Source organism: Prionailurus viverrinus, chromosome E1, assembly GCF_022837055.1.
Source record: "Prionailurus viverrinus isolate Anna chromosome E1, UM_Priviv_1.0, whole genome shotgun sequence".
NCBI lineage: Eukaryota > Metazoa > Chordata > Mammalia > Carnivora > Felidae > Prionailurus > Prionailurus viverrinus.
In genome coordinates this window covers 49,484,213-49,499,246 of record NC_062574.1, presented here as the reverse complement: position 1 = coordinate 49,499,246, position 15,034 = coordinate 49,484,213, and the positions used below count along the sequence as shown (strand labels likewise).

At 59.4% G+C, this 15,034-nt stretch overlaps 2 long non-coding RNA genes across 2 annotated transcripts; one reads left to right on the top strand and one right to left on the bottom strand.

The window, feature by feature from the left end:
• Positions 1 to 4,107: 4,107 nt before the first annotated feature.
• Positions 4,108 to 6,055, bottom strand: LOC125152041 (uncharacterized). Its single transcript, XR_007147034.1, has 2 exons — positions 5,779 to 6,055; positions 4,108 to 4,303 (listed from the first exon to the last, which is right to left on the bottom strand). It is a non-coding gene; the product is annotated as an uncharacterized LOC125152041 (long non-coding RNA).
• A 1,604-nt stretch (positions 6,056 to 7,659) lies between these two features.
• On the top strand, positions 7,660 to 8,831 carry LOC125152039 (uncharacterized). Its single transcript, XR_007147032.1, has 3 exons — positions 7,660 to 7,706; positions 7,986 to 8,093; positions 8,674 to 8,831. It is a non-coding gene; the product is annotated as an uncharacterized LOC125152039 (long non-coding RNA).
• The last annotated feature ends 6,203 nt before the right edge of the window (positions 8,832 to 15,034 follow it).

Here is a 15,034-nt window from a genome sequence, read left to right as displayed (position 1 = left end):
ACCCAGGGCGGATGCAGGGATACAGCAGAGGACCAGGAGAGCTGACTGGGCCGTAACTAGGGCGGGGCTCGGTGCCGAATGAAAATGCTGGGTCCCTGCTTCAGAAAGTACTGAGACTTCTCAGATGAGGACTGCCGAGCATTAAGCCCAGCGCAGGGTGCTTCTGAGCGTGGGGCACCTACGTGGGTCATATCCTCTGAAGCCAGCCCTGCAGCAGAGGGAGGAAGCGAAGAAAAGTCCGCGGTGAGGGGAGCAAGGATGTTATAATGGGCATCTTAGGTGCACACATGGTACATGCAAAGGCCCTGTGGCCACACGCCAAGGGCTATAGCGAGAGCCCTGGAGTCTACCTCCCTTTACATCCTGGGTCTCAGTTAAACCTCTAAATAACCCCATGAGATAGATGCCAATAGCCCCAGCTTAAAGAAGTGGGGTTCAGAGAAGTGGGGGGTCCTGCCCAAGGACACTCGGCTGGCAGACATTGGAATCCAAAGCCAAGCCCAAGGGCTATCTCAGACCACCCTGGCCGTGCCCTGACGTGGCTCCCCTCTCAGTGCCATGGGGCCCAAATCCTGGCTCCCCCTCCATGGGTTCAAATCCCAGCTCTGGCCCTACTTAAAGCTCCGGCCAGTTACTCTCCGGCCTTCGGCTTCTTCCTCCGCAAAATGGATATTGTGTTAATAGGCCTTCACCCTCTACAGGATTATTTCTCACAATATACACAGAATGCCGAGAACGGCACGGGACCCGGAAAAGCCCCAGATACGTGTCCTCCATCAACGCATCTTGGCTCTTACTTGCTGCCCTCCCTGCCCCAGTGCCACCCACCTCCCCACCCCGCCCCCGCCCCTCCGGTTCTAAGTCTTGCCCACCACCCCGGAAGCAGACCTTGTCCACCTGCAGGAAGCCAGGCCACCAGGCAGCGCGTGCAGGACTCCACGGCCCACGGTCGCTGCGGCCCAGGTCACACACACACACACACACACACACACACACACACATACACACACACATTTTCTCTGCTCACTCTCACTGTGCATTGGGGCGGCTTTGGCCAAGTGGGAAGCCGGGCTGCGAAGGTCTCCCTCTAGTGGCCCCAGAAACAATGGCTGCTGCCATGGTTTCTGACCTTGCTCCTGTGCTGAGCGACAGCAGAATCCTAAGGGGCCCCCCACTCCCAGCCAGGCCCGGACACCTGCCTTCTGTTCATTCACATGTGAGCGGCGGGAACCGAGCTCTTGCCTGCGGCCGCCCAAGCCAGAGGCTCGAATCTCAGGGCGGGATGACAAGGTTGAGGATCTCAAGGCAGCGGGGTCCCAGGCTGGGAGGAGTAAAACCAGCCCCCCCCGCAGGTGCTGAGTGCCGCCCCAGGGCTCGGACCACTCACAGAGCTGGCAGAGGGGGCGGTGGGCACGGCGGGCAAGGGGTCCCGCAGCTCTCGATGTCCAGGCAGGAGAGGAGAAAGGCAGCCCAGGAGGAAGGGAAGGTGCAGGAAAGGCCCAGAAGCAGGAAGCTGTGAGCAGGGTTTGGAACCCTGGGCAGTGGGGCTTTGCTGAAAGGTAGGGGAGTGGGGGCAGGGCAGAAAGAGAGCACGCTGGAGGGGTGAGCTACCACCACGTGGAGTGGGCGTGCGATGAGCGGGCGACGGCTTTGCCCCTGTTGTCTCGCGAGAGTGCCCGTGGCCCTCCGCAATGACCGATTCCAAGGAACGGTTCCCCCGCCTGCGGCTCTGGACTCGGCGGGAAAGAGGCCAGAGAACCCGGATGATCACATGCAGTCCAGGGGCGCCTGGGTGGCTCAGCCGGCTAAGCACCTGACTCCAGCCCAGGTCACGATCCTGCGCTTTGTAGGTTCGAGCCCCGCGAAGGGCTCTGGGCGGACAGCTCAGAGCCCGCTTCGGATTCCGTGTCTCCCTCTCTCGCTGTCCCTCCCCCGCTGGCACTCTGTCTCTCTGTCTCCCCAAAATAAGTAAACATTAAAAAAAATGTTTTTTTAAAGAAAAAAGAAAAAAAACCCAAGCAGTCCAGTTAATGCTGAGATCACGACCGGCCACTTCCGGGGCTCCCTGTGGCATCATCTAATTGCCAGGGCAGGTTGCAGGCTGGAGACTCTGAGCTGGGTGGGTGGGGGTGTCTGGAGTGAGCCGGGCACCCCGGATTCCGGGTCGGGAGGTGCTGGTGCATTGCGAGATACAGCAGACTGCGGGGCAGGGGCCTCGGGGGGCACCCGAGGCTAGCGGAGTTGGGAGGGAACTATCCGACCTCCGTGAGTCCCACGCTGTCCGGGCTCCTGGTCCCACCTAGGAGACGAGGCAGTCTGTTCCCAGCCTGCTGGGAAAGCGCGGAAGTGAGGCCTCCCCCAGGGCTGGGAACCCACTTCACGGCCACGGGTCCCGCGTGCTTCCCTTCGCCTCTCTGAGGCCAGGTTTCCCCACAGCCAAATGGGACCGAGAAAGCCCACGGGTTCCTTGTGGCTTTCTCTTCTCTTCTCCCTCTTCTTCTTTTTTTTTTTTTTTTTTTTTTTTTTTTAATTGTGGTAGAACACACATACTGCACCGCTTGCCATTTGAGCCATTTTTGAGTGTCTCGATTCGGTAGCATTAAGCACACTCATGCTGTTGTGCAACCGTGACCGTCACCCGTTCCCAGAACTTCGGCATCTTCCCGAACTCAGTCTCTGTCGCCACTAAACACCCACGCCCCCTCGCCCTTCCCCCAGCCCCTGGCGCCCCGTCCCTCCGAACGGCACCCCTCCAGACACCTCAGTAAGTGGAACCCTGCGGTATTTGGTATTTGCCCTTTCGCGACTGGCTTCTGTCACTGAGCGCCTGGTCCTCGGGATTCATCCACAGGTGTCAGGATTTCCATTCTCCTTAAGACCCGGTGCTATTCCGTTGTGTGCACGGACCTCATGATGCCCCAGGGGCACCTCCTACCTGATTCTATCCTCAGGGCTGGTTCCTCTCGGGCTTTCCCGTCTTCACTCCCAACTGGCAACAGCAACAGACCATAATAAGAATGACGAGGATATGCTACTATAGTGGGTTGAATTGACCCTCCCCCCAAATAGGCCCACCCACAACCTACGAAAGTGATCGCGTTTGAGAACAGGGTCTGCGGGGGATGCAATTCAGTTAAGGATCTTTAAGGAGATTATCCTGGATTGGGATGCGCCCTAAATCCAATGACCGGTGTCCTTATGAGGGATGGGGAAGTGACCACCGCGGAGACACAGAGAGAGACCTGAAACCACAGAGTCAGGGCTTGGAGCCGTGGAGCTCCACGCCAAGGAGTGCGTGGGCCACCAGATGCTGGAAGAGGCAGGAAGGATTCTCCCCTAGAGACTTGGGAGGGAGCACGGTCCTGCCCACACCATGGTTTCTGACTTCTGGCCTCCAAAACCGTGAGAGAATCAACTTCTGTTGGTGGTTTGTCCCCGCGGCCCCAGGAAAACAACACGAGGACCATCCAGAGAGAGGTCACTGCACGCACTCATGGCCAACCCTTCTCAGCCATTTTCTCTTCCCATTTCCCAGACTAGTAGGCTCTGACCTGGGAACCAACTAGCTCCCCAGGCAGCTGAGTCCCAGTGACCTTGACTTCTGGGCCGGGCTCCTCACCAACCCCCCCCCCCCCAGCAGGGGAGCGGCGCAGAGAGCCCACTTTTTCCGAGAAGAGTGTTTGATGTGTTTTACAGGCATTCTGTTATTATGCTTATTATTTACGGTCAGCTTTAGGGACATAAACTTGCAGCTGAATTGTTGGGAGTAAATTTTATTTTCATGGCTCTCAAACACAAACAAACAAAAATAATCAGCCCATTAGTAGCTGAATATTGCCATAATTCTGTGGGATATAAATTTTGCTGCCATCATAACTGTCAAATACCAAGAACCCGTGCAGCAACATTATTGGGAATAAATGTCACTGTGGGGCCCCAAACACAGACAACAAATTCCACGCTGGCTGCAAAGGGGTCTCACACTCGTGAGTTAGGCAATCCTCAAGCATGACACTCGGGTACTATTCACAAGCTGTGTGGGGTTGTTGGGAATCCAGTCTACCCCTTCTGATAACACACAAATAAAACAGATGATTCCCTTTGTAGTTACGTTTTCAATCAGCGGGCTGACCAGAATTTTTTATTGCGACCGTAAACCTATAAGATGCAACAAGAAGAAACCGTCTCAGCTCCGGGAAAGATGGAATGATAAAAACATACAGCTTGAATTGCAGGAAGTCTCTGGGATGGATGGGACTAGGGGTGTCAGATGCGATGCGAGAGGCTCCGTTATTTTGAATGTCTGATGAATAAGGAATAATTTTCAGGATAAGTATACCCCACCTGTAGCATGGATATACTTATACTAAACGGATAGCATGGATAAACTTATACTATACTTATAGTATACTATACTATACTATATACTATACTAAACCATGCCTCCCCCCCCCCCGCCCCCTGCTTGGAGTGAGGAGAGGTGAGGGGTGCTTAGAGAGTGTTCACGTAGCCTTGACGTTGACTGTTCAGGTACAAAGGTGAAGGAGAAGAGAATAGGCGTGACTTCTTTGTTTTGTTTGGTGTTTTTTTGGGTTTTGGTTTTTTGGGGGCGATAGGGGTTTTACGTGCGCATTTCGGTGAGGCCTCGGGGACTCTGGAGGGAAGTGGGGGGTATGCTAATTGCTGTTTTACGAACGAACGGGGAGCTGAAGTAGCTGGGACATAGTCACACAGCTAAATAGGAATCCGGGCCATGGGCAGAACCCGGTCCTTCCCCTTCCTCTGCGGGGCAAGGTCACGGAGCGGGCAAGGTCACAGAGTGCTTGCAAGGGCGCTTCTCTCCGCTCTGCAGAGTTTGCTAACTCAGGAGGCTACACCTCCAGTCCTTAAAAGCTTTGCAGAAAGCCCGGCTTAGAACCAGCCTCTGAGCCCCCCACCCGCACCCCTGGGGGGAAATCAGCCCCCCAACTCTGAGAGCTAGGGCTTGCTTTGGTTCTAAAGCTGCACCATCGTGGGGGCGGGTGGGGGGTGCCTGGCCGGCTGGGTCAGCGGAGCACGCGACTCCTGATCTCGGGGTTGTGACTCGGAGCCCCACCTTGGGTGTAGAGATGACTTAAAAATAAAATCTTAGCAACAAAAAAAAAGTTGCACCGTTCTCTCGGATCGGCCTTGCTTCCCGAGCCTGTAGCAAAGGGACTTTTTTTTGGCTGCGAAGAAATCCACCTTCCGAGGCAGCTCTGTTCCTCTGCCTTCCAACAGGAGGAAGTTGGCCGAGGGGAGCCCCAGGGACCCCTGGAGTAGCCTCCACCCCAAGGGGGCTCTCGGGATGAGCCCCCAGGCAACAGTTTAAATAGCCTTCTTCCCTGCTACTGCCCGACCTGGGGTTTTGGCAGAGTTTGGGCAGCGGCCGTGGGTGCGCACAGGTGCCCTGGAGACCCCTGGGGTCTGCTGAGCGGGGCCAAGAGCCCGGTGTCCCCTGGGACCTCCCACCCTTCCCACTTCCCATGTCAGGTGGTGCCCACAGGACACGCGGGTCTTCGTTTCTGCTTTTTGTTTTTTCTTAATGCAAATAGGGTGAAAATGTAATTGTGTTCCCCAAATACACGAAGAAGCAGCCGCTTCACGGCAGGCTTCCGAGGACGGGGGGGGGGGGGGGGGGGGGGGGTCCCTGCATCTCCCGGCCACGTGGTCCCCAGCTCCGCCTCATGGGCTCCGGGGTGACCTGTGAGCCCAGCCGACCGTGGGGTGCCCCCCAGGCCCTCCCTGCCTGCCTCTCACCTCGCTGGAGCCTCAGGCCCCCTCGCAGTTCCCAGAGCATCACCCAGGACCGTTGTCCCCCAGGTTTTCTTCGTGGCTCCCGCCTCGCTGCCTGGCTTCACTGCCTTCACGAGGACCATCTTTTGAATTCTGTAATCCACCCGCCCCTCGCCTAACCCGGCTCGCCACATTCCTTCAAAACACCGTCAACCTGACACCCCCTGTCGTGCGGCTGTTTCCCTGCTGGATTGAGGGGGGGGCAGAACAGCGCCCACTCTTGATGGGCACGGAGCAAAGCGTTGCTGCAAAACAAACAAACAAACAGTGAATGAAGGAGGGAAGGACCCAGTTTGCTTTACAGTAGCGACCTCTGGACGTGGCGCCTGGACGTCACCCTTTATTCTGCAGCGCGGGGCCGTCATCATTGACCCGTGCACCCCTTTGCCTGTTCCTGTCTTCCCATCGGGATTAAATCCTCTGAAAGCAGCATCCCCCTCGCAGAGCCGGTGGGCCGGAGACCCTGCGTGCAGTGGGTGCCCCGGGGTCCCTCCCGCTGCTGAAGGACAACAGGTTCTCCAACAGGGACAGGGCTTCTCACCTGGAGAGGGGGTGACCGCCTGCGGGGGGGGGGGGGGGGGCGCTCATCTACATGTGTCTGCGCGATGCTCTGTGTAACCGCCTTTCCCAGCGGGAGTTCAGAGACCACAGTTTGCAGCCCTGCCCTCCCTTCTGGCTCCTGGAGCTTGGCGCGCAGGGGAATCAGAGAAGGCCTTTCTTACATCACCCCCCGCCCCCCGCACCTGGGCAGGGGCAGGGTGGGTCCACAGCCAAGACGAGGGTGCTCACAGCAGCTCCTGGGGCTGGGCAGGGCTTGCAAGGCCAGCCAGAGGGCAAAGGGGCCACTCTGGGGCCCCTGGAGAAGCGGAAGAGCCTGGCCCCTGTCCCTGGCCACACTGGGCCTGGGAGAGTGGGCACAGAGGGGACTGGCCCCTGAGACCCCGCAGGGCTGGCCCTGAAGCACAGAGGGCAGACGTCCGCCCTGGGGTGGGGGGTGCTCCTGGGGGGATCATCTCCACCCCCCCCCGCCCCCCAAGGCCGGTCTCCAGGAGGCCAGGTCGCAGGGTGGAGCTTCTGGCCACAGAGAGGGTGGTGATGGAGGCCCCAGATACCGGGCCTTCCTTCCTCTTTCTGGGAAAAGAGCAGAGCGGGCCGCCCTGTAGGCCCTGGGAACCTGCCCAAAGTCCTCCACACCCCCCTCCCTGCACCTGAGTGACTGGGCAAGGGCAAGGAGCCCCAGATCCCAGGAAAGCTGGGGGAGGGGAAGGGATGCAGGGAGGAAGTGTCCGTTCAGCCTCAGCCGGCAACCTCAGCCCTGCCCCCCCCCCCCCCCCCCCCACCGCCCAGTGCCGGCTACAGAGTGGAGGTGAGCAGTGTCCCAGGAAGCTTTGGAGGAGATCCTGTCCACCTGCCCCGGGGAAATTCTGTCTCCCTTCATGCCTGGCAGGCCCTTGGAGGGAGGCCTCCTTGGGGGCCCCCCGCCCCACCCAAAGCGGGTGGGGAACACTTTTCCCCAGAGCCACCCGGCAAGTGTGGGGCTGCGGGCAGGCACCTGTTCGCTCCAAGCCTGGCTGGGAAGGTGTCTGGGTGGGGGCCGGGCTAGGGAAGGGGGGCATTGGGTGTCCCCCAAATCCTCGGCAGGGTGAACCAACCGGGGCAGGAGCCCCCGCCTGCGAGCGGCCCTGCTGTACCTGGACAGGTGCGCTGGCCCAGCTCTTCAGTTGGCAGAGGGCCAGCAGAGAGGAGTGGGGGTGGGGAGCAGGTGGGAGACAGCTGAGGGGAGGGGCTGGGCCCTGGAGGCAGAAGCTGGCACCCCACCCCATTCCGTCATTACCTCTGTCATTACGGGAAGGGACGAGGGCCTCCTGGGGTCTCAGCGGCGCTGCCTGCTGGTAAGTCCCTTCCCCAGTGGCCCCTCCACCTCCCACAGGCCCGCTGTGCCCTGCCCACCACCGGGGCCCCATCCCCAGCTCCTGGTACAGGTGGCCTCTGTGCCACAGGGGTGGGTGGGGTGGGCATCCACGCCCCACTGGCTCTGCCCTCTTCTGGGGGCCTCCTCCGTGCCCCGGTGCTAAGGGCCACGGGGGGAGAAACACAGACCCCTGTTGGGGGAGGGGGGCTGGGGCGCGGGGCACTGAGCAGGCAGGAAATCTGTTTCCATCTGACCACAGATCTGAAGTCTCTGAGCACCTCAAGAAAGGTTCAATACCGTGTCCCGGGCGCTTGGGCCAGGCCGAGAAGCAGAGTTTTCACGGAAATCAGCTCAGCAGAGAGCAGGGGTACAGAGGCTTCCTTCTCAACCCTCCTTCCCCGGGGGGAAGGAAGCGCGTATGTTAGATGCCACAGCCCCCCCCTTGGCAACGAGCTCTCCTTTCCAAGTTGCCATCAGCCTCCAAACACCTCATCCTGGGACAGAAGCGGGCCTCAGGCCCCTCCTCCCCCAGCCAGGTCTTGGGGTCCCCTCCCCACACCAGCTCCCGATGTCGGGCTAATGGAGAGGGCAGGCCGACCCCGGCAGGGACCCGGGGACCCAGCGGCCAGTTCTGGGCTCGGCTGTCCAGCTGTAGGAGCGAGTCCGGGCGTCCCAGCGGAAGGGTGTGCTGAGGTCGCTATAACAGACTGCCGCGAGCCGGGGGGCTGACAACAAGAGAAATTTATTCTGTCCCGGTTCTGGAGGCCAGGGATCCGAAGTGAAGGTGTGGGCGGGGCCGGGCTCCCTCCTTGCCCCTTCCAGCTCCTTCCAGGTCCTGGAGCATCAGTCTGTCCCTGGGCTTGTGGCCTTGTCCCTGAAAGTCTCCACCCTCACGTGGCTCCTCCTCTGGGTCTGTGCCTCAGATCTCCCCCTCCTTTCTCTTACAGGGGACACCACTGGAGAGTCCCGGATGACTCCCGTGAGATCCTTAGCTTAATTACACCGGCAAAGACTCTGTTTCCAAACAAGGCCTCAGTCACAGGTTCTGGGGTTTAAGAGACGGTCCTGGGGCGCCTGGGGGGGCTCAGTGGGTTAAGCGTCCAGCTTCGGCTCAGGTCATGATCTCGCAGTTCGTGAGTTCGAGCCCCGCGTCGGGCTCTGTACTGACGGCTCAGAGCCTGGAGCCCACTTCGGATTCTGTGTCTCCCTCTCTCTGCCCCTCCCCTGCTCGTGCTCTGTCTCTATCTCAAAAATAAACATTAAAAAACTTTTTTTTAGGGGCGCCTGGGTGGCTCAGGCGGTTGGGCATCCGACTTCAGCTCAGGTCATGATCTCACAGCTCGTGAGTTCGAGCCCCGCATCGGGCTCTGTGCCAACAACTCAGAGCCTGGAGCCTGCTTCCGATTCTGTGTCTCCCTCTCTCTCTGCCCCTCCCCTGCTCATACTCTCTCTCTGTCTCAAAAATAAATAAAAACATCAAAAAACAATTTAAAAAAAAAACTTTTTTTTTTAATTTTTTTTTCAACGTTTTATTTATTTTTGAGACAGAGAGAGACAGAGTATGAACAGGGGAGGGGCAGAGAGAGAGGGAGACACAGAATCGGAAACAGGCTCCAGGCTCTGAGCCATCAGCCCAGAGCCTGACGCGGACCGCGAGATCGTGACCTGGCTGAAGTCGGACGCTTAACCGACTGTGCCACCCAGGCGCCCCAAAACTTTTTTTTAAAAGAGGTGGTCCTATCTTTTGGAGGCCACCATTCACTCGGGGGTTCCCATGGTGGCCTTTTGGGATTCCCTCCACGCACGTGCCCGCAGGGTCCTTCTGCCAAGCGCCTGGGGTCTCGGCCTGGGGTCCGGCTGGTTCGTCCAGCAGGACGGAGCGGGGCTGGGTACAGAGCGTTCAGCAGCTGGCACTGTTCCGAAGTCCGCTCTCTCCTCTGGGCCCAGCCCTTCCAGCAGCAGGTGTGGCTCTGGGACGAAATTCCAAGCAGAGCCACCTCACAAGCTCCACCTTGAGCTGACAGGGCCGCCACCACCTGCCTGGGTCCCCGAAGGGAGGAGCGCTTCCCGCCACTGGGAGCACCCACCTGGGCCGTCACGTGAGAGAAGAGAAGTGAACTTCTCCACAAGCCACAGCACTGCTGGCTGATTCCTCATTACAGCCACTGAACCCGCCCTGCCTAGGACTGGTGACAAGAAACAGAAACCCATCTCAAACCGGCTTAGGTCAAAAGGAGATTGAAAGGCACATCAAAGCCACTGTGAGACAACAAACCACATCACACTCATCTTGACGACTATTATTTTTGTAATTTTTTTAATGTTTATTTTTGAGAGAGGAGAGGGAGGGAGAGCGCGAGCAGGGGAGGGGCAGAGAGAGAGGGAGACGCAGAATGGGAAGCAGGCTCCAGGCTCTGAGCCATCAGCACAGAGCCCGACGCAGGGCTCGAACTCACGGACCGTGAGACCGTGACCTGAGCCGAAGTCGGACGCGTCACCCAGTGAGCCCCCCAGGCGCCCCCCCCCATGATGACGATTATTTTAAAAATTAGGGGTGCCTGGGTGGCTCAGTCAGTTAAGTTTCTGACTCTTGATTTCGACTCAGGTCTCAGGGTTCATGGGATCGAGCCCCACGTCCGTCTGCACTGACAGCATGGAGCCTGCTTGGGATTCTCTCTCTCTCTCTGAGCCTTTCTCTCTCTCAAAATAAATAAACACACTTTATTTATAAATGCACTTTATTTATTTTTATAATTTTTTTAAACGTTTACTTATCTTTGGAGATAGAGAGACAGAATGGGGGAGGGGCAGAGAGAGAGAGGGAGACACAGAATCCCAAGCAGGCTCCAGGCTCCGAGCTGTCGGCACAGAGCCCGACGCGGGGCTCGAACCCACAAAGCGCAGGATCATGACCTGCGCCATGACCTGCGCCATGGCCAAAGTCAGACACTCAACCGACTGAGCCATCCAGGTGCCCCAAATAAACACACTTTAAAAATTAAACAATAAATAAAAATTTGAAAGAGGGATTGAGTTCTCCATCCAGCCCCCTCACTCCCTTCTAACAGATTTATGCATCCATAGCCTTGATTTTGGGCTGTCTGTCCAGGCGGCTGTCACAGAACACCCACCAGAGACTGGGTGGCTTATAAACAGCGGGACGGCGTTTCTCGGTTTTGGAGGCTGGAAGTCCAAGACTGAGGTGCCATCAAGATCGGGTTTGGGGGAGACACAGACACTGGGGTCACGGCACCATGTGACTTGCTTTGACCGGGGATGTGCACTGAGTAGAGGCTGAAACATGCTAGTACAACCCAATGAGCTCCCACGTACTGCTGAGATGGTCCGGAAGAAGCACACACCGGGGACACGATGGGTAGCCCGCTGGTCCAAGGAGGCTAATAAAACATATGAAGCAAACCCGGACCCAGCCCACAGCCCAGGCTGGATCTGCTGAACCCCAGCAAACCCACGGAGATGAGAGCCAAACTCAATTCTTACCGCTAAAGGCCATTCAGATTTAGAGACCGTTATGTGGCCCAATGATGACAATGGCTGGTTGATACAGGGAGTTTCTCCCGGAACCCAAGCGAAGCCACTAGTCAGTATTGGGACCGACAGAGGTGCTCCCTGGTGAAGCTAAGCAGAAAAGGAGTTGACGGGGTGTTGGTGAGCACAGAACGGCCTGAAGAGTCTAGCACTGCCTTCTATCTGACCCACACGCTGTCGGATGGAGAACGATCCTAAACCACTCTTCCCCTTGGCATCTTGCCTCCAAACTCCCAAGATCCCTTAGACCCAGAGCATTCCGGACAGGGTTCCTCCTCTCCTCCCGGGCCACGTGCCGCCTGTCCCCGGGGCCCTACGCGCCTAGCTTCAGCACCTCGAGGAAGGCCAGCTTCTCTTCCCCAGCTGCCGAAGCCCTTGATGAGGTGGCCACAGGCTTCCACCGTAACCGCCAGGTGGAGGGCAGGGAGGGGCAGCCCCCAGAGGCCAGGAGGAGCAGGAGGCAGGAGACAGCACTACAGACAACACCGCAAAGCGGAGTCTGGTAGGTGTGGGTTCAAGCCTCAGCACCAACATTCACCAACTTGGTGACTTGGGATAGTTGCCTAAGTAAGTCAGCTGTGCAAATGTTCCGTCTTCTGGGACTGCCCGGATGTATCAGAGTCCACGGCACCGTAGTAAATGTTCAAGAAAAACAAACAGCGATGCGGACAGCGGCCCTCGAAAGAAAGCTGAAGGGACGGCGAGGGCTGCCCAGTAGGAGCCGCGGGTGTGAGCACAGGGACGCACACAGAGCCAGCGGCACTGGGCTCTGTATCGCCCGCCCCCACAACCTCCGCCCGCGCCTCCTGCTTGTGAAACCCAACCGGAGGCACAGGAAGAGGGAGTCCGTTGACGTGGCCCCCACAGGGCAGCCTGTCCCGGCACAGAAGGACAATGAGACATCTGGAAGGGGGCCATCCAAGTGCCCCCGGGGGGCTGCCTGGGCGAGAGCCAGCTCACTGCGCTTCCCAAACAAACTCACCCAGGTCTGGGGTCCTGTCCACTCCTCTGCCCCCTGTCCCCAGGTCCATGAGTCACTCCGCTCCATCGCCCCTCCCTCCTCTCCACCTGTGGCAGCTGCCACAGTCTCCCCGCCCGCCATTGCTGTGGTTCAGCCCAGGCTCCGCCATGGCTCAGCTGAACCAAGAGCCATGGCTCCTACTCACACAGCAGGACGTCTCTGATCCCCAGGCCATGCCCACAGCTGCGGGGCTGGGGCTCCTAAGGCAGCTCTCCTGGTGTCTCTTTGCGTCCACTGGTGCCCAGCGGCCACGCAGGCAGGGGCTGACCCTTGGGCAGGCCTCCCCCCTTCCCTCCCTCCTCCCTCCTTTCCTTCCTTCCTTCCATAAGCCCTTGGCTATATCAGGTTCTGCACTGAGGCCCTGTGGACCCACCAGAGAACAAGTACACCCCCCACCCTCGCACGGTCTACACAGGCTTGTCAGGAGGACCAAGTGAATCCATATATGTGCCAGGGCCTGGCCCGGAATGAAAGGTATAGAAATGTTTGCTGTCCTTATGAATCACTAGCACCCACCTAGCAAGCCAACCCTGTCCAGGCTAGCGGACCTCTGCCTGCCTGGGTCCCACCGTCTGACCTGACCCCGGCCTGGGGCCCGGGCACCACAGGATCGCTGCATGGAGAGAGGTCCACAGAGTCCAGAACCAGCCCCGGGACAGGTCCCCCGTGGTGGGGTGCCTCTCCCCTTGGGGGTCCTGGGCCCTGCCCAGAGCCTGGCCCCAGGACAGGAGTCCAACGTGCTAGGGAAAGCACTCCCAACAGTGGACAGACCCCATCCGTGCTCCTTGCAGGGAGGGCAGCCCTCCCTTGCCTCTTGGGAGATAAACGGAGCAGAGCTAGGGCTGGGGCACAGAACCTTGCAGCAGGATGCCAGGGGTGCCCGGAAGCCGGGGTTCAGCCACCAGCTCCTTTCTGGGGGGGGGGGGGAAAGGGGCCAGCTCTCCCAGGCAAAGGCTGAGCCCTGGTCATGCTGAGGGAACCCTGGGTGCAAATTAAATGTCTAGTTGTGGGCCCTAGTCGGCAGGCAGCCCGCACAGGCGGTGAGCCTTCCCTTTATCATCTGCAGCAAAGCATTTACAGTCAATAAACGGGCTAATTAATTCTCTTCAAAGACCTCTCAATTATTCATCTAGGGCTGCAGAGAGAACAATTAGAGCACCTCCACGCTCAAGGCTCTGGAAGCAGAGGCTAGGCTGAGCCACAGAGCTCAACCCCTGGGCTGCACAGCCTGGCCGTCCCCAGGGGCCCCCTCCCCCAACAGAGGCAGGCAGGCCTTGTCCCGGGGGCCCAGCGGGGAAAGGAACCCCTCTTCTCCCCCAAACTGGCAAGGAGCTGGGATCTTTAGCCTCATTCCTCAGGGGAGGAAGCGGAGACCCTAAGCTGTCAGTGACTTTCGTCCAACACCAACAGCCCATCAGAGCGGACTTGTGGACACCAAGCCAGGCTGTGGGCGTGCGGCCTCGCCGGAGGGGCAGCAGGTGACCCTGCTGGACCTGAGCGGAGCCTCTCTGCCTCTAGGAAAGCATTGTGGGGGGAGGAGGGGCAGACGCCAGGGAGGGGCGAGCTGAGGCCGCCAGAAACTGCAGGCCAGGCCGGGTAGATCTGATACCCAGTCACCCTTGTTGGGCTGGAGTCCCCGAGGCGCTCGGCTTGCACTCTGGTGGCGCTAAAGCCGCCTGGGTGCCCCAGCCATGCTGCTCCAAGGCGGGGCCTTCAGCTGAGAGCCCGGTTCCCTTCTCCTTTCCAGCGGCCCGGACTTGCTCCAGTGGCTGGAGGCGGCCTTGAGGGAGAGGGCAGCGGGCCTATCCCCCCTGTCTACCTTCTCCAGGCCCCTCGTGGTCGGCCCTCAGTCCCCGGACTCCCCCAAACAGCATCGCCGGCAAGCTGAGGGTTAACTCCCGGGAGCTCCCAGACCGCGCGGAGTGGGGGGTGGGGGGCCGGGGGGCGTGCCTGTCGGGAAGTATGGATTTCTGCAGTGGTTTTACTGGAAAAGCTGTAGCTGAAGGTGGGAGGGGGTCACCATGGCAACTTCTGGCTATGGGAACAGGTTGGCTGTTGGGAACCAATTCTTCCAGGGGCCCAGGGGGCCCGTCTGGCGCTTGGCACCCGGGGGTAGGGTGGGGGGGGGGGGCAGGGCTGCCTCGCGGGGGTCCTCGCCTCCTTGGGGAGGCACAAAGACCCTCCCCAACCTGGAATTACCGACTTCCCCGCCTCCCTCCAACCTCTCCCCAGGGCCTGGTCCCTCATCAGCCGCCCACCCCCCACCCTTGTTGAAGCGCCCCCCACACCCAACTGTTAATCGATGAACCAATTACCAAGCGGCCGCCGGGGAGCTCGCGGGAACCTCCCTCTTAAAGCTTTGCGTTGGGAGAGGCCGACTCCGTGGCCGGGACTGAAATTCAGGGAATGCCATGAATCTCGAGGCTTCCTCTCCCAGGCCCTGCCCCACCGGCCCTGCCCCACGGAGGGAGCCTAGGATTGCAGGGGACCGAGCCCCCACTCCCACTGGTCCCGACTGGGAAGTTCGAGGAAATCCTCCCTCCCCCACCCCCACCCCGGGCGAGGGACACGGGGACTCCGCAAGCCTGAGACCCGGGTTGGGGGCGGAAGTCCCGAGGCACAGAAGGTGCACCCCTAAATCCTGAAGACCCCTGCCGCTCCCGTCCCAGTGGGATTCCGGGAGCCCCAGGCCTGCCCTCCCGTCCAGCCGTCTGCTTCGCCCTGTCCTGCAAAAGATC